This window comes from Geotrypetes seraphini, chromosome 6 (genome assembly GCF_902459505.1).
Source record: "Geotrypetes seraphini chromosome 6, aGeoSer1.1, whole genome shotgun sequence".
Classification (NCBI taxonomy): Eukaryota; Metazoa; Chordata; class Amphibia; order Gymnophiona; family Dermophiidae; genus Geotrypetes; species Geotrypetes seraphini.
In genome coordinates, this window is record NC_047089.1 from 63,709,848 (window position 1) to 63,737,744 (window position 27,897).

The window sequence follows — 27,897 nt, forward strand, 5'->3', positions numbered from 1 at the left end:
GAAGTCGCCCGAGCTGCCGATGTATTGCATCCTTCCGCGCAGGCACTGCAGGCAGTCGTTAGTCACTGCGCTTAACTGCCCTCTCTCACTGTATACAGTCGTCCTTTTAAGATAAACTCAATATTTTTTATATATCATGGCTTCTAAAAAAAGCAGGAAGGTGATTTCTGTTGAAATGAAACGGGAAATAATTAGAAGGAGTGAATGTGGGGTAAAACAGTGTGACCTCGTCAAAGAGTTTGGCCTCAGCAAGACCACCATTTTCACCATTTTGACAAATTTATCTTTTTTTATGTCATCTTAGCATATTTTATGCTGCAGAACGAATTATTTTTTTTAACATGTATTGTTATGGGAAAACGAGTTTCACATAACGAACTTTTCGCATAACAAACTTGCTCCTGGAACAAATTAAGTTCGTTGTGTGAGGCACCACTGTATTTACTTCCTATAGTCTTCAGATTTTTATTTATTTATTCCTGCCTTAGGCCGAGTGCTACCACTGTCACACAGTTCTCATTTATTTCAATCCATGCTGTTTTATCGCTGTTGAAAGATTTCCCTGTGTGTCCTCCTTTTTTTTTTTTTTTTACAAATACATGTTCTTGGTTTAACCTTGCTTCACCTGTAATTGAGCCCATAAGTTCCTCCTTTCTCCTAGTTTTCTAGCTCATTTGAAACTAGTGTTGGGACTCTGGCACCATGGGGTAATTCTTTAACCTAGGTGCTAACATTTAAACATGTGTTACATACGTAAAGGTTTAGAATTATGTCATATGCCATACATGACAATATTATATACATAACATATACTTACATGACAATATTATATTTAAGCGTTATTCTGTAAATAAGAACATATCTTGGACAGTGTAGGCCTCATATTCATCCGAAGGAGGCAACCCAGATACTTCCCGCGGGCTGTGGCAATCCCAAATATTCCAGCATTGAATATCTGGGGCAAAGTTCAGCAGCTTGCACCTAGCCAGCCAAGCTAATTTTCATCAGTTGGCTGGGCAGCTGATAAAATTGATGGTTACCAGCTGTGTCACATTGTAGCATGAAATGATTTTATAATTCTGCTTGGAGTTAAAATATGTAGCATGATATAGTTAAAGTTACTGAAGTTCTGAATTTTGAATTTGAATTATTGCCTGACCCAGTAGATGATTTATTCTGAGGGACTTAAAGTAAAAATGATATGGTTTTACAATTCTGCTTGGAGTTAAAGGGCTAGATTCACTAAGCCCACCAATCAAGTCCCGACCACTTAACGACCCCTTTGTGACCCCGACCCGATTCACTAACCTTACTCCAGATCCGATCTGTGTCCGATCCGCGCATGCAAATGATGGGGAACGACATGCAAATATAGGCAGGCAGTGATTCACTAAAAAAAAATGAGGGACACCTACTGGGCTGGCCGATCAAAAAATAAGTGACTGCTGAGGACCAGTCGCAAAGGCCCGTTCCGACTGCCCTGCTCTCTGCCATGACTGTGCTTTCCTGCTCTCTGCCACCCTGAAATCCTGCCTCTCTGCCTCTCCCTAGAGCCTGTCTCCCTTGTCGGATGCTTAATGTCTTATTCTGAAGTGTTCTTCTGCCCCGATCGCCACCTTGCTCTCTGCCCTGACTCTCCTGCTCTCTGCCCCGACTTTCCTGCTGTCTGCCCCAATTGCTGCCCTACTTTTTCCCCAACTCTCCTGCTCTCTGCCCCGATCGCCACCCTGCTTCTGCCCCAATCGCCTTCCTGCTTCTGCCCTGATTCTCCTTGCCTTCCCCCCGCAGTGCGAGTCTATGGTTTTAACCCGTGGGTTTAAAGCGGGTTAAAGCCACAGGCTCGTGAAAAAGTAAAAAACAAAAGTAGTAAAAAAAATTTTCTTTAACTCTGTCAGGCAAGGAGGGTCAGTGCATGCGCATCTACAGATGCACATCTACAGATGGTCTGCGCATGCATCGGGATCACTGGAGAACAATCCGTGTGGTCGGTTGGGGGGCGTGATTCCGATCGCTGTCATTTGCATGAGGGCGATTTTTGAATCAGCCCACCGGCCACGGATCAGATCAGATCGTTCATGGATCAGATCAGATCCGTGGCCTTAGTGAATTTAGCCCAAAGTATATTAATTTGATGGATTTAAAAGTGAATTTCTGATATGGCCTCTGAACCAGCAGAGCCATCTGTTCAGAAAGGTGTTAAATGCCCTATTCAATAGAGCACAAAAGAAAGGACTGAGCCATCACCTTCAGATAGTGTTAAGTATACCTATTCAGATAAGACAAAAGACATGGCCAGGGTGGATACCAGAGCTAAACAGAACTCTACTACCCCATAATAGAAGGTGTATCAGTGGAACAGGATGTAGATCAATAGAAGCCCTTCACACCAAATTCATCTCTGGACTAGAAGCTCTTCACACAATTTTAAGCTACTCAAAGAAGATTCAGTCAGATGAACAGAGAAACTGCTATGCATCATGGGTTCAGAGAATAGATTCTATTTTTAGAACAGGTCTCAGCCCTATAAATATGAGGGGAAATCCTTTCTAACACAGGCTCTTTTCTTATTCCTCTGGAACCAGCCTGGATCAAGCTGCAACAACTCCTCTGTTTCCTGGATCACCATACTGCAATATCTCTCCAAGCCATATGCTTCTATCGGCCATGGGCCCAACTAGGCCATGCGGTCTCTTCTCCATTTTAAGGACTATTCACATCATGAGTAACTTTTTGAATCCAGATAAATTTATCCTTCTGCTTGTAACCAGACAGACATCGTGCCTGACTTGGTTCCAGCTAAAGTTCCCACTAAGACACAGAGTAAAACCCGGAAGGGAACGGACAAGGGTTGTTCTAGGAAAAATAGGGATGATTTTCAGGTTAACCACCAGGGGGAGCCTGAAATCTCCAAGGATCTCCTGGAAGAGCCGTATCTAGGTCACTACAGGAGGAACCCAAGAGCCCCAGGCAGGTCTGCTGACTTAGGTAGAATAGGGCGTGCCCCTGCAGTACAAAAACCAGCAGCTGAGAACAAGCAGACAGGCAGGCTAGGGAGAAGGTTCAGACCTTTCCTCCCTGAGAGTCTCCTCGGGCCAAGCAGGGATGATACAGCCTCACCTATGGAGGTGCAGGAGGCTGGAGAATTGCTGGAGGAAGTTCTTTCTGATGCTGATCTTCCAATGGAACTTGACAACCTGCCTGAAGAAGTGAGTCCTTGTGAGGAAGCCATGGAGGTTGGTCTTTCCATCAGCTGCAGATCCTAATTGGCAGAAACAGTGAGTGGGTTTTCAGCGCCCTTTGATTGAAAGTGACTGTGTGCTGGATTTTTGCTTTACTTTTCTTTTGCTTTTGTGAAGCTGATAGTGTCTAATTGGGAGAGGTTTGCTGTTACCTGGGAGGGCATTTTGTAGGCTATAAGATAGCTAATTGAAAGCAAACCTGGGACACTCTTCTTTGCCTGGCAGTGCAGTGTAAGGCTGCCAGAGGCTTCACTAGAGGAGCACTGTGTACAGTGAATTCAGTGACTTGAACTTTATATCAGTGCTAAACTGTACAACCTGTTTGGGAGCAGGTTGCATTGAGCACTGAGGTGAGCCTAACCTCAGGGAAGGACAACCTGAAAAGGAAATAGTAAAGAAAGCAGTTGAGCTTTTTTCTTGGAACTGTTTATTGCTCACTTTTGAGTTTGGACTGCTTGAAGGTTTATGATTTACTTACCTGTTTGTTTGGTTCATGTTTTTCCTGATTTTTTATGTGGGAAGGAATAAACCTGAAGTATTTTGATTTACTACCTTGTTGAACATTTTGGTTTTTTTTTTATGGTGTCAGTCCAAGCCTGCAGGGTGACTCCAGTCTGGGTCACACGCAAGTGCGAGTATATCTTGTAACCATTGAGGGGTGCTGTTGAGTCCTGTTCGGACCACAGTACGGGTTACATGCTTTAGCAACATTTGTCTTGTGTTATCCTATTACCTTTGCAAAAAGATCCTATCAGTAATTGTTTCTACCTGCTTGATTTTAATGCTTTTAAATAAATTTTCAGTTTGCTTATAAATGTTCTGAGTCTTACTTCTTGATATTTAGGGCTCCTTTTACTAAGGTGCGCTAGCATTTTTAGCGCACACACAAAATTACTATATGCTAAACCACGCAGTATGCTTCTAGAATAACGCCAGCTCAATTCTGGTGTTAAGGTCTAGCGCGCACAGCAATTTAGCATGTGCTATTCCGCACGTTAAGGCCCTAATGCACCTTAGTAAAAGGAGCCCTTAATTAGCTAAGTTTTAATCAAGAGAGCTAATTTCCCCAAATTAATAGTTATTTATAATATATCTCTCTCTAAGCCAGAGAGGGACATACATTATTGGTGGAATCCCATCCATTTAATAATAATTTTTGTAACAACATGACATAGCTGGTCACTGGGCTAGCTGGCGAGCCTAATTTTCAGTGGGAGATAGCCAGCTATCTCCCACCAAATATGATGGATAGCTGGCCAAATGTGACTTAGCCAGCTGGGAGCTCTTTCCGGATGGCTAGGTCCTGCTGAACATTGGGGGTGGGGTAGGAGGGGGTAGGGGGATTTGCAAGCGAGCTTACACAGGGGCAAAACATATCTTTGTCCTTTAGAAGCAAGCACTTACATTAGCTCTCTGGCATAAACATATATACATGATTAAGTTAGAATTCCTGTATAAAATAGGCTCCTAGCAGATGCCCTATGGGTGCCTAATTGTAGATACCCTGTTATAGAAATCATCACCATAAGGCATTGCTGTGGATAGTAAAACAGGAGTACAGTAAGAAGGTTTTGCTTAGAGTTAAAATACTATTTAGCCAAGGCAGAACTCCTAAAATGACTTACCAGTCCAAAGGAGGACTATATATATTTCTCAACATGGTCAAGATATATATGGCTGTAACAGAGCAGGGCATGGTGCTCAGAAAAGGATATGTACAAACATAAGTATCAATTTGTAGTGTTCAGAACAAAAATAACTCTTTATTAAGCAGCAGGGAACAGGCCTGTTTCTTCACAAGTTTCCCTTAATGGTTTCTTTTCCAAAGAAACAGCTAGGCTTTTCAACTTTCCCACTATTTTCTGTTGACATTCTCAGTAGGCTTTCCATGCCCCAAACCAGTCTTTTCACAGTTGCAAGAAACAGTTTTATGCAGCCTTCAATCACAGCTCTGGTCTGGCATTAGAATACAGGCAGAGTTTTCCACATAGGAGAATTTTACTTCTAGCAGATTCTTTCAGCAAAACAGATCAGCTCTTCCATTCAGCTTTCCTAGCTCCTATGTTCTCTTTGGGGCTTCCATATGTGACAAAGCTGGTCCACACATACAGCCCAGATACCTTTAGCCAAACTGTCAGCAATTGTTTCACCTTGTACAGTCTTTCTTTCTCAGCTCAAGTGGAGTTAGCTTCCTCAGGCTTCTGCCACAGCTATGTCTAGGGGAAAGCTAGGGAATCCTTATTCTTCCAGCAAGGACCTCTCCCTAATGATTATTCTCTGTGACAGATAAACACCTCCCTCCTGAACCCCACCCCTGACTCAGCAGGGTTACTTGTTAAGGTGGCACAGCACTGAGCTGTAAAGCCCAGTGCAGTCTGGGACATGTAGTCCGCTCAGCCTTGGGCTAGCAGCACTTGCTGTATAGAGGTGGAATGGTCACATTAGTGGAAGATAACTCCTTACTCTTTCACAATGGCTTTAAAGATAAAGTCATGACCTCTATGCTGATGTATTTTGTTTTTCAAAACAAGGATTTTATGATGATTTATTTATGTTTTAAGTTGTGGTGGCCATCTTGTTTTAGCAATTTTTTAAATATCATCAAAACTGAAAAAATTTATGAAGATGTGGAGGAGGTTGTGCCCTTCATGTAGATATAGTTTGCTGGTTTGCTGATTTTAAAAAATCAGAATTGTTCTAAATGTTATTTTTATATACATTTTTATATTTTTGGATGATTTTGAGTGATTTAAAAATTTAATAATTGTTTTAATTTTATTTAAGTTTCTTAAAAATGTTTTTGAAGTTGCTGGGAGCATAACTGTTTCACAGCATGTCAGTGAAGGATATGTGACCTAAAAAACACTTAAAAGCAGTAGTTTCAATGACATTCCATGACGCCCATGCAAAAATCCTTCATTGGAGTCAGGAGATCCTAATAAGTCAATTTAGAAGTTCTGCCTTAGTTAAATAACATTTTAACTCTGAGCACAGCTTTCTCACTGTACTTCCTAGTATTTTTTTTAGGTTCAAATCTATTTTTATTGTTTAATGAAGACAAAATACAAGGAAGCAACAACCAGAAATAACAATATCCATAATCAACACAGTCCAGAGAGCAAAATCCCCCCACCCCTCCAACCCACACCCAAACCTCCCAAGGACCCCCCCCCCAAAGAAAAGAACAGAACCAGAAGTGACCAAGGGGTTGCGAGTCCTGGTATTTTTTTTTAAATTAAATTTGTAATATAAAACATAGCTTATCAAATTTTGATAAGACAATACAGAATATCACCATATATTACAACAAATATCCTTCCCACCCTGAAGCACCAGTGTTACAGTGGTCCTGATCCACAACCCTTTTCCCCCCCCCCCCCAGCCTCGAAGCAGCAGAAGCAGGCCATGGTCCTGAGCTGCGAACCCCCTCCCTTCCTTCCTTCCTTGAAGCGGCAGCCAATCAGCAGGAGGCAGCGCTCAAAACAGGTTGGCTGCTCAGGTCAGAGGAAAGGCTCTGCCAGGGCTGGCCACAAGCAGCCTGTTTTGAGCGCTGCCTCCTGCTGACTGCAGCCGCTTCAGGCATGGAATGAAGGGAGGAAGGGAGGGGGTTTGTGGCTCAGGATTGCCTACTGCTTCTGCTGTTTCAGGGCTGGAGGGAGGAGTTTTTTGCAGCTCAGGGCCACTGCCATTGGTGCTTCGGGGAATTTTTTTCCCAGCAATTTTTTTTTTTTTTTTTGCTGGTTGGGTGAGAGTGCTGTTTGGTTGAATATCAGTTAACTGAGATTCTACTGTATTTTAAAACAGGCTCTAAGTTGACAGATCCTGTTCTAAAGTACTAGTGAAACAACCTGGACATCTCAATTCTGATTTGTACATCTTTTCTAAAATGCTGCCTCACATGTGCATAGTCTTTTCTGTGTGGACTCTGTAGGATTTTCTACGCAAAAGTACACATTTATCTCCATCTTGAAATGACACATTTCTCGCATATTTGCACCTGCTCTTTGGCATTCATAAATTTTCAGGGTCAGAATATGTGCATACAGTCAATTTTTGTTAATTATAGCCATATAGCAGGGGCTCTCAACCTTTTTTGGTTCACGCATTTCTTTAACTGATCAATTAAACCCTCGCATCCTCTTCCTAAACCATATGTCCACTAGGTACTACCGACAGCTACATATGTTGCTGTTAGCCTCTAGTATTACTAAATGCTAACATGTCTCCCTCCATATTCATGGGAGTTAGGTGTGCAGCCTCCTCGCGAATACCATAAATTTGCAAATAACTTTAGGGCCCCCACAGTGTAAATACTGGCCCATTTTGCATATGCTAGGGGTAATAATATAGGAGAGTTGGTCATGAAAAAAACTAAGAAGGGATTTGTACAGGATTCAGGTCATTGAGCATGTGGACATTGTAAATTTTGCGAGCATGTGGTACAGATTAATAGAATATTAATTCCTGGAACGGATCGGTACTTTATTTTACATCAGCGCACAGACTGCAATTCAGCACAGGTGGTGTACTGTATAGTTTGCCCAAGTACGCATAGCAGAACATTTAAGCTGCATAAGGCATCTGCGTATGCAGGTGCCATTGGTAGAACATTGGGTAAACAAAGATCATACAGAGGATGAGCTTAAATATTTGATCCTGTTATAGATTAATTTGGAAAGAGGGAAATGTGCCATTTCTACTTCAATGTAAAGAACAGAGATTAATTTTTCAGTGGGGGACTTTGGAACTGGCGGGATTAAATATATATATGCAATGGTTATAAATTAAACTTTAAGTGAAGATGCAATCAGGGTTGGGACTGTTCCCTTTTAGTTTTTAAGAAATGTTGGAAAAATAAATTGGAACTTGCAGGTGTCAAGTATTAAGGTTATAGATGTATAAAGGTGTCCCTCATAGAGAGTTCTGGCATTTCTCTGTTTGGTTTGAGAGTATAGCACCATACAAAAGAAACATTTGAAATAGGTGGTGGTGCTTTGGGTGATGTTATGCGCAGTGCCATTATTCTGAAGTACTTTCAAAATGTTGATTCGAAGTATTAAATGTCTACAGCTTTGAGGACAGTGGTTAAGCCACTTATGGGGTGTAATGGCAGACTCTAAGATTGGTGTTGGTTTCTTACTCTGGCACAGTGTAAGTACTTAAAAAGAGTGGCCATGTGGAGTCCTGGATTCCCATTTCTGACAATTCTCAAATAAATGTATTTGAGTTATATGAATACTAGTTTTTTAGCCCGTTACATTAAAGGGTGCTAGAATAGATGTGTAGACAGGCATTTCTTTCTTTCTTTCTTTATTTCTTTCTCTCCCCCCTGTCCAGCAGCATCCCTTCTCTGCTCCCCATGTCCAGCAGTAGCCCTTCTACCTTCCTTTTACCTCCCCTCTGTCCAGCAGCACCCCTTTCCTGCTCCCCCTGTCCAGCAGTAGCCCTTCTCCCTTCTTTTACCTTCCCCCTGTCCAGCAGCACTTCTTCCATGCTCCCCCTGTCCAGCAGTAGCCCTTCTCCCTTCCTTTTACCTCCCCCTATCCAGCAGCACCCCTTCCCTGCTCCCCCTGTCAAGCAGTAGCCTTTCTCCCTTCCTTTTACCTCCCCTCTGTCTAGCAGTACCCCTTTCCTGCTCCCCCTGTCCAGCAGTAGCCCTTATACCTTCCTTTTACCTCCCCTCTGTCCAGCAGCACCCCTTTCCTGCTCCCCCTGTCCAGCAGTAGCCCTTCTTCCTTCCTTTTATCTACCCATATTCAGGCTCCCATTTCCCCTTTTACTTTCCCTATTTACGTTTGGCGCTGGTGGGATTCTGGCTCCAGGGAAATTGACTTGTGCATCGGGTGCCGACACACTCTGGTGCGGGGCCTCTGCTGGGCTGCGGGGTGCTAGTTTGCCCACACTGCATGTCTGCAGGGTTGTCGGGTAGGTGTTCCGGGCCGCGGGAGGAGTGGGTTGTGTCTGGGAGCTGACAGAATAGCGCTGTGGCCTTTAACCGCCTCCGGCTACTCTCCCGCATGTGAGCAGGTGCTTCGGCGAGCCTTTCGGGGATGGGGCAGGGACCCATGCGGTCTGCAGTGTGATGCTTGCAGTGTTGCTGAGGGAGGGCAATGGGGAAACCGCCGCAGGCAGAGTTCTACTCTACTGCGCATGCGGCAACACGGAGATACGGATCACGAAGCACGGCCACACGGAGTTTCAACTGCGCATGCATGCTAAGGGTTTTATTATAGCGAATGGTTATTTAGGTAACATGCAATCACTATGGCACAAGGTGGTGTGTTTTGTTTAATTTAATTTTCTGTCTTTTTTGGTGAAACTTGGGTCCGAGTAGAGGAGAAACTGAGTTATTATTGAGCATAAAATTCACTGTGGGAAATTGTCATCCTGCTGATCCGCATTGAAGTAAATTCCCTCAAAGAGTCCACAACTCTTCAAAGGAGTGAAAGATAACAGCATTATGAAGAGTTGAGTGCATATTAAATTTAAAAGATTAAAATTAACACTATAATTTACAAGGTACATAATTTAGGGACAGAAAAGTGAAATGATGGTCTCGATATTGTCCTCTAAGCGGCACTGATGCAGGAGACAAGGACACTGAGCACTTTTCACACATGAGGTCATATTAGTGGAGTTCATACTGATGCCCACCCCAGCCCATCCTACACTGAATAACCATATATGGGACACAGACCATGCAGGTCTGTCCATTACCGGCCTTAGTTCTTTAATTTACATCCTTCGTTTTCTAATTAGAGATCCTCTATTTTTATTCCATGCTTTTTTTGAATTCCATCACTGTTTTCCTCTCCACCACTTCCCTTGGGAGGGCATTCCAGGCATCTACCACCTTCTCCATGAAGAAGAATTTCCTAACATTGCTCCTAGGTAACCTCAAATTATGCCCTCTAGTTTTACTATTTTTTCTTCTCTGGAAAAGATTTGGTTCTATATTAATGCATTTCAAGTATTTAATCGGTGCTGTTTGTAGAATTGTGTCTACGTGAAAGGTAGGCAATGGAAAAGTAGGCCAGCGTTTTAAAGGCCTACATTTCTGACGCTTACTTTCCATGAGAATCATGTCTAAAGAGGTGCCTAAGGATGCCTAAGGCCACTTCTGGTGTTAACCACGCCTACCGTGGCCATAGGTGCTCTCAGGCCCCTCTTTAATCAGTACTAAAGTGCCATTTTTTGGAGGCATCTAAGGGCGCCTCCATTTTTTAATGGCCTTTTAATTGGTTTATGAACAGCACAGTCAATTACTGTGCCGATTGAACCAATTAAAATGATAATATTAGGCAGCGGTATGGCGCCTACTACTGCCTAATGGTGCCATTTATATAATTTTCTCCTTTGTCTTTTCCTGGTATACTCCAGTTCTTAAACTTCCTTCCTTGTTTCCTGATCATCTCAGTTGTTATAACAACATTTGTCCAGCTTTACCAGGCTCACACTTTCTTCAACTTGTTGGATACATTTTGCCGCCATGTGTTCTTGTACGTTATTCTAGATGTTTCTTCAGAACTTCAAGGTTTCATCTTTGACATTTCCTGAATTTCCCAGCAGTGTCTAATAGAAGAAATGTTGGTTTGTTCACAATTGCTGATTTTATCAAAATTGATTAATTCATAGTAAAGACAGACATCGTGACTGAAAATTCCGCTCTTACAAAGTAAATACAGTTAAGAAAATGGCATACAGTATATCAACATTCTTTGTTCTTTAATAATAATAAAAATAATGCACATATTTAAAAGTGAAATGGTGTGGTGGCTGTGTTAGTCCACTTTTCAAGAAAATATATAGAAATAAAACAAAACCATAAAGGAAAAAAGGTAATACCTTTTTATTGGACTAACTCAATGCATTTTATGATTAGCTTTCAAAGGTAACCCCTTCGTCTTCAGATCAGAAAAAAATAGGTAAATTTGACTTTCATATCTTTTGATTTATTTTTTGTTGTTGTTGTTATTCGTGTTTTAGCTCTTCAGCCACTTCTATGATCAATTTTAGGTGCTAAGGGGGAAATTCTGTAAATGGCATCTAAAAAGATAGGCGTCTATCTTTTATCAATCACACTTAGGCACCTATTACAGAATCAAGCCAACTTTAAAGGTGCTTGTAATGTAGACTTGGGTTTTAAAGGTCTACATTATAGGCACCTAAGTCCTTTAGAGAATCATATCTAATTGCACCTAAGTCCTTCTCTACCTCTACACATGCCTATTTTGGATTTAGATGCCATTAGGCGACATGCAATAGGTGCCTATCTTTTGTAGAATCGTGCCTAAGAAGATAAGCACCTTTCACCCAATTAATTTTTTTTTTTCCAATTATGAGCTTGTTTAAGCTCATAACTGAAGCCAATTTATTAATTTAGGTGCCTATCTTTAGGCGCCTCTTATATAATTTCCCCCTAAGTGTATTGTTTTCTCAGACTCTCCTTGATCTTTTTGTTCTTAAGATTTCTTTCCTTCGTGCTTTTCAAGTTGCTGAGGTCAGTTCAAAGTCTCTTTCTTTCCAAGTTGGATTTCCCATTTGTGGGTTTGCTTTTGCTAGTTTCTTTCTATAACATCATACCCTACTTCTGATGTTATCACATCCACAGTGCTGTTATTATTATTATCATCATCAGAATATGTGGCCAGATTTTTATTTGGGGAAGACAACATACCTTTTAAAATGTTTTTTGCAGCTTTTGTTCCACTTTCTCTATTGCTGAGAGAAGTAGGATATGTTTTTTTTAAAAAATAGAAATCAGAGCTGCTACAGCAAATGACAGGCTGGCTCCTGGACTTAATTGCATTTAATTGAAGTGTCAGTCACTTAGCCAGCTGAAATTGTGATCAAGGCATTCAGGGAAATACTTTTAAAACCAATGGGAGGAAATATTTTTGCACTCGGAGAACAGTTAAGCTCTGGAACATGTTGCCAGAGGTTGTGGTAAGAGCAGTTAGCGTAGCTTATTTTAAGAAAGGTTTGTACAATTTCCAAGAGGAAAAGTCCATAGTCTTATTGAGACAGACATGGGGGAAGCTATTGCTTGCCTTGGATTGGTAGCATGTAATGTTGCTACTATTAAGGTTTTTGCTAGGGACGTGGATTTGCCACCATGAAGACGGGATACTGGGCTAGATGGATCATTGGTCTGACCCAGTAAGACTGTTCTTATGTACAAAAGATGGACTTCCTAACAGTTCTATATATGCTGAAGCTCCACCCTTGCAACTTAAAGATCAAAAGGGTTTCAAAGGGTCAAGGCACATGGAATTGAGTTTAAATCCATATTAAATGCCAACCAATCCTTTTCTAAAAGAAAAACGTTATTGAGCAAATAGTACTGAGTAGCTAACTGGAAGAAGACATTTTGGGCCAGATTCTATAAACAGTGCCAAAAGGTGACACTTCTCAGTACAGTTGTCAGTCAAAAAAATGGTGCTGTTTATAGAATCATGCTGAGTGGTGCCTAAGCAGACTTAGGCATCGCTAGGCATCTTAGACATAGGCGCTGCTCCATTAGGCCAGCTTTTCACTCACCTAATTTGGTGGCACCTATGTCGGATGCTTAACTCAACGATGCCCATAACCACATCTACTTTTTAACATAGGCGTCATTAGGCGTAGTTAGGCATGAGAGTTCGCCTCAACTTAGGCATTGCTTGACATTCTAAGAGTTTGGCACCGAAGTCTTAAATTGCTTCATTTTTTGGTGGGATTGGCTGAAAACTGGTGTGGTCAATTACCACAGCAATCAAACCAATTAAAAATGATCCTGAACTTAGGCATCGTTAGGTGGCTGCAAGTAGGATGCCCAATAGCGCCTAATGTAGGCACCATTTATAAAATTCCCCAGTTTGAGTGAAACTAATAGCAAGGCTACTTTACTTATGGGTCCCAAGGCAGTTTTGTGAATAACCCCCATTAATTTTTTTCCAGCTTGTTCCTTTGTCAAATTGCACAACCAGTAAATGCTGACTCAAACTCCTCCCCAATGTATGAGGTATAATCATCTTTATCAAACAGAAGCATCCAGTCTAAAAATGAAAAATAGCTTGGAAAGATTTTCCAAGAAGTATTAAGAATATTGTGATTTTGAGCCAATCAGGGCCTTAGGGCCCTCCCACTGCATTCCAAGATGCATTGGGAGGAAGAAGGCCCATCATTCTGAGAATGCAGCCCTATAGGTAGGAGGGAGTGGGCTTCCCTCCTGCCAATTTGTTATCCGAAGGTACGGGGGTGTCGGGGGATGTTGGAGGGGTGTGTCCAGGAATGTTGGGAGATGTGGGGTTTATTGGGAGGTCCGGGGATGTTCAGGGATGTTGGGGGGATGTTGGGGCTAGGGGTGTAGGTCTCAGTGGCTCTTTTTTTGTTTGGTTAGTTTGGAGGTGCACTGGAGGGGATCGGTGCCTGTGAGGGAGGGAGGGAGAGAGGAATCTCCCGGCCAGTTCAGCTGATCCTGGCAATGGGAATCCCCATCAGCTGAGCTGGCAGGAATCCCTTAAACTGGCTCGGCTGATGGGGATTTCCCTGCTGTGATGACAAGGTAGTTGGTTACATCTGCAAAACGTCTACGTAGGTCATTTTCAAAAATAAAAGATAGACATCTGGCTTCTTTGAAAATGAACAGTTTTTCTATTGGATTTCTGGACATTTTTTCCAAAACATGCAAATTAGACATAGATGTCCTATCGAAAATGCCCCTCCATGTGTTCACAGTTATGCACTTAGGCCCTGATTCTGTGTAGGGCGCACTAAAATTAGGCAGCAGTACATGCACTACCTCCGCCTAACTGACCAATCACGGCACATGTTTTCTGAAAAAATTAGATGTGCCATTCTATGGCGCTGGCCTCAAGCCTACGGAGGTGCATAACAATGTGTACGGAGGCGTAAGGCAGGCAGAGGCATGGTTTGCACCGGAAGTTGCCTTACGTATCCGTACATGCCTCCCTAGGCATGAGATTAGCGCTTTAAATTTAGGCTTTTACAATGCTGGCCTACATTTAAGGTGCCTATACAAAACTATTGTCCCGATTCTACAACACGCGCCTAGCGGTTGATTGACAATCTTGCAGCTGCACACCTACGATGTAGGCGCATTAAGGTGCGGTTTGTAGAATCAGGGCCCATTTGCATATTTCATTAGAATAGTGGCATATATGTGCATATATGTACGCATATATGCCAAAATTTCACCTAAACACTATTTTGTAATTGCATAGAGCATATTTTATAAGTGTGTATACACATGTGGAATCTGAATGGTGCATGGGCAGTACTCACACTTATGCTTATAACTTGCAGAGTACAGGGTAAAGGGCCACAGATTTGGTATACTGCCTTTCTGAGGTACAACCAAAGCGGTTTCCACTTTGGGTTTAAGTTTAAACCCAGATTTGGAAATATCCTTTATTTTTCAGGAATAATCTGCCTGGATTCTGAAGTACAATTTGGCCCAGATTCTATAAACGGCACTGGTGGCTACCGCCGATCACGCGTGAATCATGCAACATCACCATTTATAGAATCATGGCTTCGTGAAATGTAGGCGGCGGAAATGTAGGCCAGGGTTTTCAAGGCCTACATTTCTGGCACCTGCCTTTCATGTGAATCGTGGTAACAGAGGTGCTTTAGGCTTTATGATGCCTAAAGCCACTTCTGGCATTAACCACGCCTACAGTAGCAGTTCTGTAGCCATGATGGAGGCATCAGTAGTCGTTTACATTTTAAAAAAATCATTTTTAATCATTATTTAAGCACTTAAGTTAGGTGCTGTTTATAGAATCACAGGTCTGCCTTTTATCTCTCTTCAGAAATGTAAAAAAAAACCATTTGCTTCAAAAATAGCTTTGTGATACTAATGGTTATTAATAGAATCTGGAGTGCGAACATTGTTTTATGTTTGCAGGACCTTTGCAGGGAGCAAGTAGTTAGGGGAGAGTGGTTAAAGCTACAGCTTCGGTACTCTGAGGTTGTGGGTTCAAACCCACACTGTTCCTTATGACCTTGGACAAATCACTTAATCCCCCCCCCCTTGCCCCAGGACAGACAGGGAAAATGCTTGAGTACCTAAATAAATTAATGCAAACCATTCTGAGCTCCCTTGGGGAGAATAGTATAGAAAATTGAATTAATAAATAATGAGATTAGACACATACAATTAAAGTTAAAATGAAAAGAACCCCCTGCAAATGATACAGGAAACTAATCAAATAAAATATTTTTGCTTGGACACCCCTACTTTTCTTTGATTTACAACTGCATGTTCATAGGTTTGGATGTACTATTTATCCTTATTTCTGGATTATTAAAACATTTTACAAAAGTAATCCTTGAAAAAAACATTTTCCCTGGTTCTTGTTCCATTATCCTTATTGTTTTCGCTGGCTTGTCTGTTTGTGAGGGCCTTGTTCTTCCCCTTGTTTAGTCCTTGTCATAGGAAGAAATAGCATGGTGGGCGGAGCCAGGATTGTTGTTTGGGGACCTCTGCTCTTGGGGATTAGTGCACTGACCACATCCAACTGCAATCCTAGAACCCTACAATCTTCTCATATCCATCCGCCATCCATATCTCATATCCATCCGCCATCCAATTCTCATATCCATCCGCCATACATATATTTCTATTGGTTACTACATGTTACTGTTCGGGATGGCTGAGAAACCCTCACCCTAAGGGCCGTGATAATCACAGGCAGTCTAGAGAACAGAAGATGTCTGAACCCAGGTTTACCATGTGGCTGTATGTAGCATTGTCACTGAGATACTAGGCCGACCTGAAATCGAATGTATTTTAAAATTATATCCGAATAGATGTTCTCATTGTAAGCTTCATTTTTTTCTTGTGTTATCTTTTTTCTGAATGCTTACTATCTGAAACCATGTTTTATCTGTGGCGGGGGCATTGAGACACAGTAACTTAGGTTATAGCATAAACTGTACAGACTACTGTGATTTCTGAAAAGACTGTATATCAATGCAAGTTAAGAGATGTTTGCTCCACTGTCTTCTGTTTACCAGTAAAACAAAAATGACATCTCTGTACTGTCTCTGTGTCATTACACAAGACATATTTCTTTGGAAGCTGGAATCATGTCACATTTTCTCTATATTCTCTAATTAGTCCTTCTCTATGTGTTTTTGAGAAGAAAATGATAACGGGCAGTAAAATACCCACTTAAGAGATGACTTTTTGCCGAGTAGTACAACACTACACTTCTTTTGCCAGCAGGAGGAAAACTGCACTGTCGTTAAAATGACATCCTGCTGTTTTTGGCAGAATATTATGATTCAGGTTGCTCAGGGGAGAAATGTGAATGATAAAGAGAGTGTAGCAGTGTGCTTCACTTTGCTTTTGATCTGAAACTGCTAAATTTGTCAGTGACAATTTAAGCTATGAACTCAGCGTTACGGGGTTGAGTCCCCCATTTAGAGGCCTGACAGGAGGATGTGGGATGATTGAATAGGCTGTGTCTCAAGATCATAGGTACAAAAATCAAGGTCAGTTCAAAATTCCAAATAAAGCACGGCCAATCACAGAACTGCCTCTCTGCAGTTTTGGCATGGAGCATCCTTTCATTTTCCTTTCTTCTCTCTCATAAGATCATACTGCTGTTTCAGTGCTGTAATTAGTCAGAGAAAGAAGAGAAAACTGCTGATGAAAGGAAGGAGTCCTCTAACCACCTAAACAGAGAAAGAGAAAAAGCTACCAGCTTCTTTGAGACAACATACAGTAAGGCTATCCCCGCTCCAAAAAAAAGCCACAACAGTGAAAATAAAATGGAACTATATATTAATTTTAAAAATTGTTCGTAATTCTCTTGTAAGTACAGTTTGTAATACATTTTCTTGTAGATTTAGGGGTCCTTTTTCTAATATGCACTATGCAGGAGAAAAGCAATTCTATAAACTGGTGCCCAATGCAGACTTGTAGTAAGGGTAGGAGGCGCCCAGGGTGGTGGCACACCCCTGCACCACTATGCCCTCCTCTCCGCAACCTCGCTCCTTCCTGCCCCCATTCCACTCTCCTTCCCTACCCCCTTTACCTCTAAATCTATGCCAGTGGAAGTAGCTTCTGCTGCATGCTCCTCGTGCCAGTGTTGGATTTCCCTCTGATGTTACTTCCTGGCCCTGTAACCCGGAAGTGATTCAGAGGGGAACCAGGCTGGCGTGAGCACTAGGCAGAAGTTTCTTGTGCTAGCGAAGATAATACAGAGGTACGGGAGGGATGGCGTGAGCATGGCATGGTGGGGCGGGGCAGAGAGGTGCCAGTGCCTCCATAGACTTGGCGCCTGGAGTGGTCTGCACCCTCCCCACACACCCCTTACTACTCCACTGGCCCAATGTTAGGTAGGGGCGGATCAGGCAAATTCCAGCAGAAGGGTTTTATTTAAAAAAAGAACCAATGCAGATCTGCATTTTGGCACAGAAGCACTTGCCTCAGGAATCAACAATTCACTGTAAACAGGTATAAATGCATACAACTTCATACAGGTAATCTGCAGAAACCAGAACAAACTGCATCCATAATACAGTGTTCCCCCGGTCCTTCGCGGTTGGCGGTTGGCGGTCCCGGTCATTCACGGTATTTTCTGACCGCGAACCACCGACAAGGAGAGGGCAGCGGGAGAGGCAGGAGAGAGCAGCTGGAGCGCCGTGAGTGCAGGAAATCACTCGCGGTACGCTTCGACCGCCTCTTCCTGCACTAAGTCGGTGACACGCAGCTCCTGATTGGATAAGGCCCGACTTAGTGCAGGAAGAGGCGGTCGGACCTTACCACGAGTGATTTCCTGCACTCGTGGCGCTCCGGCTGCTCTCCTGCTGCCCTTTCCCGCTGCCCTCTTCAGGCTCCCCCATGAAAAACCGTATTCGTGGTTTTTCGAGATTCGAAAGGGTTCCTGGAACGGAACCCCCGCAAATCTCGGGGGAGTACTGTAGTCTATTTAGCTCCCAGAGTGATTATCAACCACACAGTGAAGATTATGACACACACTGCAAAAAGCTGCAAGGTCAACGAGGTCTCACAGATCAAAAACAGACTGCCCTCCTGCGATATAAGAGGAGGATACCCATAGGGTGTGAGGAAAACTCATCCTTAACAGATGCAAGCAAAAACTCTAAATCTGGGCTACTAACCTTTCAAATAATTGAACATTAAAAAATGATTTAAAAATTAAAGCATGTCCGCCACCCCTTTTATTATTACAATCAGGTCAACCTGATTACTTGGGAAATTATTAGTTCCATATAGGCCAACTCGTAATATGCATTCTGTATCTGCTCACCAATTAATATTACCTTCAGTTCATTTAGGGATCCTTTTACTAAGGTGCGCTAGCGTTTTTAGCGAACGAAGGATATTACCGCACGCTACGCGGCTAGAATGAATGCCAGCTCTAGGCTGGCGTTAAGGTCTAGCACGTGCGGCAATTCAGCGTGCGCTATTCCGTGCGTTAATGCCCTAACGCAGCTTAATAAAAGGAGCCCTTAGTTTGATTGATTTCAACTTATAATTCTGCTTTTTTTTTTTTTTTTTTTGCATTTGTTCCTAGTCTATAGAATTCTCTTCTGATCGAGATTCACTCTGAACTTTCCTATCCAAAATTTAAGTCATTGTGAAGACATATCTTTTCGATTTAGCTTTCCCTTGAAATTATTGAGAGTGGAGCCCTTTCTTATGCAACTATTAAACTTTAATTTTATTAAATTCTCTTTTGCTTTTCTTTGTTTTTAATGGCGTTCTTTTCCTTTTAATATATGTGCTGATGCTAAAACAAAGTACGGTCAAAATTTTTTAATAAACATAAACATATTATCCACATTTTGTTTTATTAGTTTTTATTAACCTATAATGTAATGATTGTAATATATCAGTTTTTGATATTTACTTCTGCTATCTTTATATTTTGCACAGTACAGGAGAATGTGCATCACTTTTTCTCTTTCTCCTGTGTTGCACTGTGACTTCTTGGGAGAGCTTTGAGGAGTGGAATGGAGCCATTGGGGGAGGGTTGCTCTAGAGGAGAGCATCTGGGAGGGAGGGTTGGAAAGCATCGGGGAGGGGTTGTAGAGCATGAGGGTGGCTGTCCGAAATTTTGTTTATAATCCATTATCATTAGTAAAAAATATTTTAGTAGCTTGACAATTTTCATTTTTCAGGTGCCATGTGCACTTTTTTGAATTAATTTGGCACAGCTGAATGAAATATTGTGAAACTAGTAGATGGAATTCCTATTAAATCAGCAGTCATTGGGGGCTGAGAAAAGAGAGACTTTTTAATGTGACGATCTGGGTGTTTAATTTTAATTACATTTTAAATAGAGATAGAATGGGGTTGATTAGCCTTGTTGATTAGCTGCTTTAAGAGAGAGAGGAAAAACTCCTTTCAAAACATGGCATTAAGGAATGCAGATGTTTCAGTGTGCTTTGTGTAGTTTAATTCTGAGGTTACCTTTATATGTACATTATATATAGTATTATATTTTGTGTACTGTATATGAAGAATGAATGGAAGAAATTGTGTTACAATTTGTACTATTATTATAGGGGCTGGGGCAGAGCTTGGGCACCCCCAAATCAAAAGGGGTTCCGCAGCCCCTGCTCCCACCTTCTGTATGATCTGACATTCCTTTTAGTAGCTTTACTGAAAGTGTTTGGCAGCCCCAAGTACATGCTACATTTAGATATTTTAGATAGATTTTGAACCTACCGGGACCTAACTGTAAACCACTTAGATAATTTTGATAGGCGATATACAGTATAAATACCTAAAATAAATAAATAGATCCTATTCCAACTATCAGTATTTGGCAAAATTTGAATATTTGCCAATATTGAGCCTCCAGAGACCTAAAATGAATCTGGTCATTCCATACTCTCCAGCTAGAGTGTTAAGATCTTTACAAGACCACTTTCTTTAATTTAGCATTCAGGTTGCATTCTGACGACGTATGTCAGATTTACCAGTGTGTTGAAAATATGCAATAACGTAGTTTTCTGGGATTTTTTGTTGTTGAATTTTCCCTGCTTTTTCTCTTTGATGGATGTATGAATTGGGTCTATCCTGTTTTAAATTCACGTGTTCCTGTCTCACTTATTTTATTATGTTAAGTACTGTAAACTGCCTAAATCCACATTGGCCTGTAAGCTGTAGTGAATCAACTTGTGTTCACAATACTCACCTGTCTTATTAATCTTATCTTTAATCAGCTTAAAATATTTTTACATATACAGACACCACAGTTTTGTGACACAGTAGTATCTTTTATATACTACTAGTTTTATAGCCCGTTACATTAACGGGTGCTAGAATATATATGTGTGTGTCTGTCTTTTTTTTTTTTTTTCTTTCTCCTTAGCCGCTTTCTGTATTTCTGTCTTTCTTTCTTTTTTTTTTTTCCCTTGGCTGTCCACCACCATCCCTTGCCTGCTCCCCCTGTCCATTCTCCCTTCCTTTTACCTCCCCTGTGTCCTACACCACCCCTTCTCTGCTCCCGTTATCCAGCAGCAGCCCTTCTCCATTTGTTTTACCTCCCCCCTGTCCATCATCACCTCTTTCCTGCTCCCCCTGTCCAGCAGTAGGCCTCCCTTCTATTTTCTTCCCCCCCCTGTCCATCAGCACCTCTTCCCCTGTCCATCAACCCCTGTTGTAGTACACTTATCTTGTGAAGATTTCAGGGCCCTGGGTCCCAACGCGGACCACCTTTTTCATGAGTTGGACAGCTCGAATTGGTCCTAACCCTGAAGATGGCTCAACACAAAAGCCTGCGACACAGAACATTCAATGTACAGCACCGCCGGCAATCGGGGCATGAGTACGCGGCTCAGGAGACCAGGAAGGGCCACCACGGCCTGCAGGCGCCTCAAGCCACCACGGCTTCCTCCCGGCAGCCGCCGCTCCGCACCGCCTTTGCCTTAGCGCGCATGCGCACTCAGTGCCGAGGCCGGGTCTTGTGGGATGGTGGGGAGGCCGGGGTTGCGCGGAGCAGCAACGGCAGAAGATAGACATTGCCGGGGTCGGGCATGGACCTCGCGCCGCCCTGGCCGGCTCCTCACTTCACTCGAGGAGGCGATCAGCGGCTGGCTGGGGCGATGGTAAGCCCGATGCGTGGTAAGCACGCATGCGCACTCTTGTGGCCACATCGCGATGGATCAGGGAACACGGCTTTAGAGTGCACGCTTACCATTTTATTATTATAGATTATAACCTGAGAGAATGGATCTGGTGCTACAGTCAGGAAAAAAAAATGTTTTATAGGACTGGCAAGGACAGAATAATTTCATTTGTGCTAACACATTAGTCATCTATCTGGCTTAGAGGCACGCTGAAACAAATGTGGCAATCACTCTGACAGAACATGCTTGTCTTTTCCCTTATAGACTGTGGACAATATGTTAGTTTTCCACGGAGCACCTGATAGAACCAGCAGTAGCACTCATGAATTTTGGCAGGGTCCATGAATCTAATGATTTATAGGTTGTCAACAGAAACAGCTCGGACTTGTGACATGAATATGCTCATCTGTGGGCCTATAAGGACACACTGATAGAACAAAAGAATTGCTAGATGTTAGAGATATATGTGTACGTGCGCATGTGTTGAAGGCTAACAAGAGGAGAGAAGTTCAAGAAAGGAATACAGAAATTAAACTTCATTTTAAAGTCCTTTTACTAAATGACGGTAAGCACTAACGCCTGCTTACCGTCACCTAAAACAGTGTTAGCATGCTGTGCTCAGGAGCCATGCACAAACTGGGGATTCAGTGCGTGCCACCCAGTGGCGAAGCGAGGGTAGGAGGCACCCGGAGCAGAGGCACCCCCCCTGCAGCTTCCTTTCCACATCCAGCTCCTTCTGCGCCTCCTGCTCCTTCCTTACCCCCACACAGCACACTCGCCCTCTCCCTTCCCGCTCCCTGGACCTCTTTAAATCTTTGCCAATGCGAGTAGCTTCTCTGGCCTGCTGCTCATGCTGGCGTTGGCTTTTCCTCTGATGTCACATCCTGGTCCCGTGACCCAGAAGTGGTTTCAGAGAGGAGCCAGGTCGGAGCAAGCAGCAGGCCGGAGAATTAGCTTACATTGGCAAAGATTGAAATAGGTACAGGGAGGGGGAAAGCACAGCACTGCACTTCGTGCTAGTATTTGGACTTCTGGATTCGGATTTTGTACACATTTTTTCCACATCTGTAAAAGACAGTCTTTTACATCTTGGATCCCTGAGGAAGGCATGTTTAGCCAAAACATGGCACGTGTTGGGTCCTTCTAAAAGATACATGTGGATTGAGTATTTTATTACTGTTTTTATTGCTGTGATTGCTTTTATCAAGAAAATTTCAAATAAAATTATCTCCAAGGTCCGAGAACATTGCATTTCACAGTCTGGTTTGTTTGTAATAAAACAAAGGAGTTTCTTACCTCTCTTTTATGCCGTAGATCCAGGGCTCAAGTCTGAGGTTCCTAAGTCTCAAAAGAGGTTGTGTACCTAGAGTATCTGTGAAGGGGCTTCTGGCGGTGATGGTGTGAGTAAGAATTCTAGTGAGGGGAAGTATTTTTAATTTCAAATTGAAATGATGATCAAAAAATATATATTAGCATGTTTGTACACAGATTCTGATTATCTTCATTTCCCTGATTTGCTTTTCTGTGTGAATATAACTTAAAAGATCAATGATTTCATCTTGGTTACTTCCTGAGAATGTTACAACTAAATAATATTTCAGGTTATTATCTTTGTGGACATTGTATATTTTATCTGTATGTACAACTGATGTAATGCAACATCCTTGACTATCTATCATACATCCGTTATGGAGGCATCCTAATTATGATATATTTGATTGTTTATGCATGGAAATTGTTTCACATAGTGCTCAGATACATCACCAACAGGGATACTTATTGACCTAAGACAGTGTATCTCAAACTGTGTACCTCCTGAGATTCCAAGTGTGCTGCGACACACTGAGGAGGAAGAGAGGCGCCTGCCAGCTGACTTCCCTACGTGGTACGCCAAAGGCCTGCATGTTTTCCCCTTCTCTCTAGCGCCCTCTGGCTTTCTCCCTGTCCTCCCGGTCTCACCTTTAAAGCTAATTACAGCAGTCTGCAGAGGATCACCAGTAGGTAAAATGATTTTATTTTCAATATATTGATTGAAATGTCAGTTTTGAGAATTTATATCTGCTGTGTATATTGTGTGTATATGGAAAAAATGGCATTACACTTAGTAAAGAGGGTGGGATCTGGGACAGAGCTTGGGTGGGCCTAGGGAGGTCTGTGGTTGGAGTACTCACTACTCAGTTGATATTTGTTAGACTTAGGGGATACTTAGCTTGAAGTAGTTGAGAAACACTGCTGTAGGCAATCAGCTGGTGCCAGTGCCTCTCCTTCTCTCCGGCCCTCTTCCCTGCTGGCACCCCCTACTGGCGTCTATGGGCCCATCTGGAGGGCCTCTGCACATGCGTGGATGTCGACGTGATGATGTCACACATGCGCGTGATGACATCACGACAATATCCACACACTTCTGGGTGCCTCAAGCCGTGGCCCCTACCTTTACATTACATTACAATGTACTTGTTAACCGCATTACCAAAAGTTCTTTGCGGTTTACAAAAAATTATTAATTATAATATATTACATAGAAAAAATGGATTAATTAGTCAAATATTTAAGGAAAAAATAGGTTTTCAACTTTTTCCTGAAATGATTGTAAGAATCAGCGGAAAGCAGCAATGAATGATATTCCTTTTCATGAGAAGCTGCCTGGAATGCTAGAACATGATTGAGGAATTTCTTACTTTTACAACCTATTACAGGCAGGAAATTAAACAAAGTATGTGTTTTTCTAGTGTGTCCCGGATCAAGAAAGTTTGAGAGACAGTGATCTAAGAAGCTGACTGATTAAAGAGGCGCTTTGCCTTAGAAGTATATATTTACTTTTGGAGATGCAGTCTAGAGAATGACACGGGGAGCGATCCCCGCAGCGAACCGCTGCGTGGCTGCGGTTTGGCTGCGGGTTATGGTGACCTCATTAGCAAATCGCCGCAGACGCGGGGACAAATCCTTTCACCGCCCGCAAAAACGGTGAATAGATTTGTCCCCGCAGGCCAATGTCCCCCCTTCTAGGAACCGCTATTTACCTGTGTTTCACCTGCACGTTGCCGCATTGACTCCGCCCCCCAATATACTGGCTCCTCATTTGTCAGATCAACCTTTCCTGCCAATAGAACCCGCCCCCCCCGACGATCGCCGGCAGGAAGGTGCTCAGCCCTTCATGCCGACAGAACCAGCCCTCCCCAACGATCGCGGCAGGAGGGTACCCATCCCCTCCTGCCTACCCCACCCCCCCCCCCACAACGGCCCTCCCGACGATCGCAGCAGGAGGATATCCAACCCCTCCTGCCAGCTCCCCAACAGCCCCCCTATGATCACTGGTAGGAGGGTGCCCAACCCCTCCTGCCGGTCCTCCCAATGGCCTCCCCTAAGATCGCCGGCAGGAGGGTACCCAACCCCTCCTGCTGGACCCCCCCCAACGAACCCTCCCACCCCGGAACCCCCTTAGTCTTACTTTCCAAGTTGGACCGGACAGCTCCTCGCTCGTCTGGCCAGCAGGCCTGCCTCCGTCCAAATGAGGCGGGCCCGCCCCTCCCCTCCCCTGCCTAACCCACAGGATCCTAGGGCCTGATTGGCCCAAGCACCTAAGGCCCCTCCTATAGCGGGAGTGGCTTTAGGTGCCTAGACCAATCAGGCCCTAGGATCCTGTGGGTTGGGCAGGGTAGGGGCGGGCCCGCCTCATTTGGACGGAGGCAAGCCTGCTGGCCATACGTGTGAGGAGCCGTCCGGTCCAACTTGGAAAGTAAGACTAAGGGGGTTCCGGGGTGGGAGGGTTCGTTGGGGGGGGTCCAGCAGGAGGGGTTGGGTACCCTCCTGCCGGCGATCTTAGGGGAGGCCATTGGGAGGACCGGCAGGAGGGGTTGGGTACCCTTCTGCTGCGATTGTCGGGAGGGCCGTTGGGGGGGGTCTACAGGAGGGGTTGGGTGCCCTCCTGCCGTGATCGCTGGGGGGAGGGGAGACTTGCAGCCGTAGCCGCGGTCACTATGCTAATCACGATTAGCATAGTGACCGCGATTAGGTACACGATTAGGTACACGATTTGCCGCGATTAGGTACAGCGGCCGCGTCTACTTACCATGTAGGCTAACATTGTAAGCATTAAAAGTACATGTCGTGTTTGTTTTTGTATAGTTATTAACTAATATTTAACTAAGTTTTAAAGTTTTAAAGAATGTTTCCTTTATACGTAAATAAAGAAAAGTATTTAAAATCGTACCCATTTGAGGCTTTTATATATGCAGCGGTGACGGTGACGGGGCGGTGAATGGGGTTGCAGTGGCGGTGACGGGGCGGTGAATGGGGTGGCAGTGGCGGTGACGGGGCGGTGAAGGGAATGGCGGTGACGGGGCGGTGCAGAGGATGGTGAGACGGGGACGGGGCGGTGACGGGGACCAATTTTTTCACCGTGTCATTCTCTAATGCAGTCCTCTAAATGTGATATACTGTATATTTCCCTGATACAGCTTTACCAAAACAGGGCTGTGTCATGTTTTAAATGTATGAATATCCATTGTTTTATAATAAATTACTGTTTTATATATTTTATCATGTGCCATGGGTGGAACAGTTGTAAGAAGGACCAAGCCTAAGATCAAACTCTGTGAAACTTCCATTTTATTCAAACATAAACCCAAAATAAAACAAGTTTGAATTTCTCCATTTTCAGGAATTCCCCTGATAAGATACTTGTATGGTAGCTTGATCCCTAGTGGTAGTAACAAAAGACTACCACTAGGGATCACACCATTTTAAACCTGGTGTTGGCAATGGCAGGAACAACTGGGGATTACTCCTACCTAGACCCCACAAGACACCAGGAATCTTCAACGTAGGCTTAGGGGATTGTGTGTATGTGTGGAGGAGGTTATAGGGGTGAGTGATTAGGAGTTCTTGATAGGAGGGCCTTGAATTATGGGGTGCCCTGCTGGGTCAAAGAGGGCATCTGTCAGACTTCTTGTGAGCTGCCCATTCAGGTGATCTAGACGGGGGCCGACTCAGCTCGATGAAACGGCCTGCTCTTAAAGGGCTGTGATGAAATGTTTGCGATTGAATGCCTGGCACTGAAACGGCTACCCGGAAACACCCCACACTGAAACATCCTATTCCCCTAATCTGTGGTTGCTGACTCCCTCCATAAATTAAGGTATGGTAAAAGTATGATTTTCACCACATCCTGATAACTTCTCTCATCAGAGTTGCTATCAAGGAATGTTTGAGAGACATGATGGTGTTTCTTGTAAAACCAATACAAATGCTATTAGAAAAAAAATTAGGAATCCTTTCACTAAGGCGCGCTAGCCATTTTAGCGCTTGCTAAATGCTAACATGTCCATTATATTCTATGAACGTTTTAGCGTTTAGCGCACCTTAGTAAAAGAGGGGGTTAAAGATGTAATTTACATTGGATTTACTAAACGGCGCTACAGGTTTAAAGAGCGGGCTGGTGAGGTAAATACTCCAGTGCTCATAAGAATTATATGAGTGTTGGAACATTTACCGCAACAAAACAGAATGGAATTGTCCAGATCAGAATGATATGCACTAAAAAAGTGTCCTCCAACTCATCTGATAATGTGAAGATCTTTATTTCTCCAATGTCACAATGGTACATTCGAACGATTCTATGACTCAGCGACTCGACATGTACATGTTTCGGCCAAAAGGCCTGCCTCAGGAGTCTTGAGAATCACGAATGATGATATACAAAGAATGTTACCACTCACATAGGTTTGTCCCAATAGGGAATGTTTGAGCTTTCCAATTTAACTGTGTACCGACTAGCTCTGCACCAGTCGGTGCACAGTTGAATTCGAAAGCTAAAACATTCCCTATTGGGACAAAACATGTACATGTCATTGAGTTTCAAGTTTATTTATTATTTGATTAATCGCCTATTCCAAATTCTAAGCGATGTACAAATTGGTAAAATAAATTGTCTAAAATATACATAAAATAGACCATATAATTAACAAGGGCATAAGTCACAAAACAAACTACCGGTAATTAAGATAAGACAAGAATACAATAGGACAGGTGGGATAGAAATACAATCTTAGATAGGAAAGAATCAACAATTAAAGGTAAAACTGGAATAGAAGGACAAATAAATAGGTAAAATAAAAGTAGACAAAAGAGCAATTGACGAAAGAGCAAATTAACATTTCAATTAAGTATTGAACGCATCTTTAAAAAGAAAGCTCTTAAGTTGGCTCTTAAATTTTTCAAAATTCTTCTCCTCTCTTAAGTATAACGGGAGTCATAGAATCGTTCGAATGTACCATTGTGACATTGGAGAAATAAAGATCTTCACATTATCAGATGAGTTGGAGGACACTTTTTTAGTGCACATCATTCTGGTCTGGACAATTCCATTTTGTTTTGTTGTATTTATATCTGTGGTTTTGTTTTCCCCTGGTTTGTTCTTTCAGAACATTTACTGCACCAGCCCATGCTAAAAAACCTACAGCACTAGTAAAAGGAGTCCTTATATCGGAAGTTTTACCTTGTATGATTGCTGTGGTTGCATTTCATGCAAGAACTTTTTTTT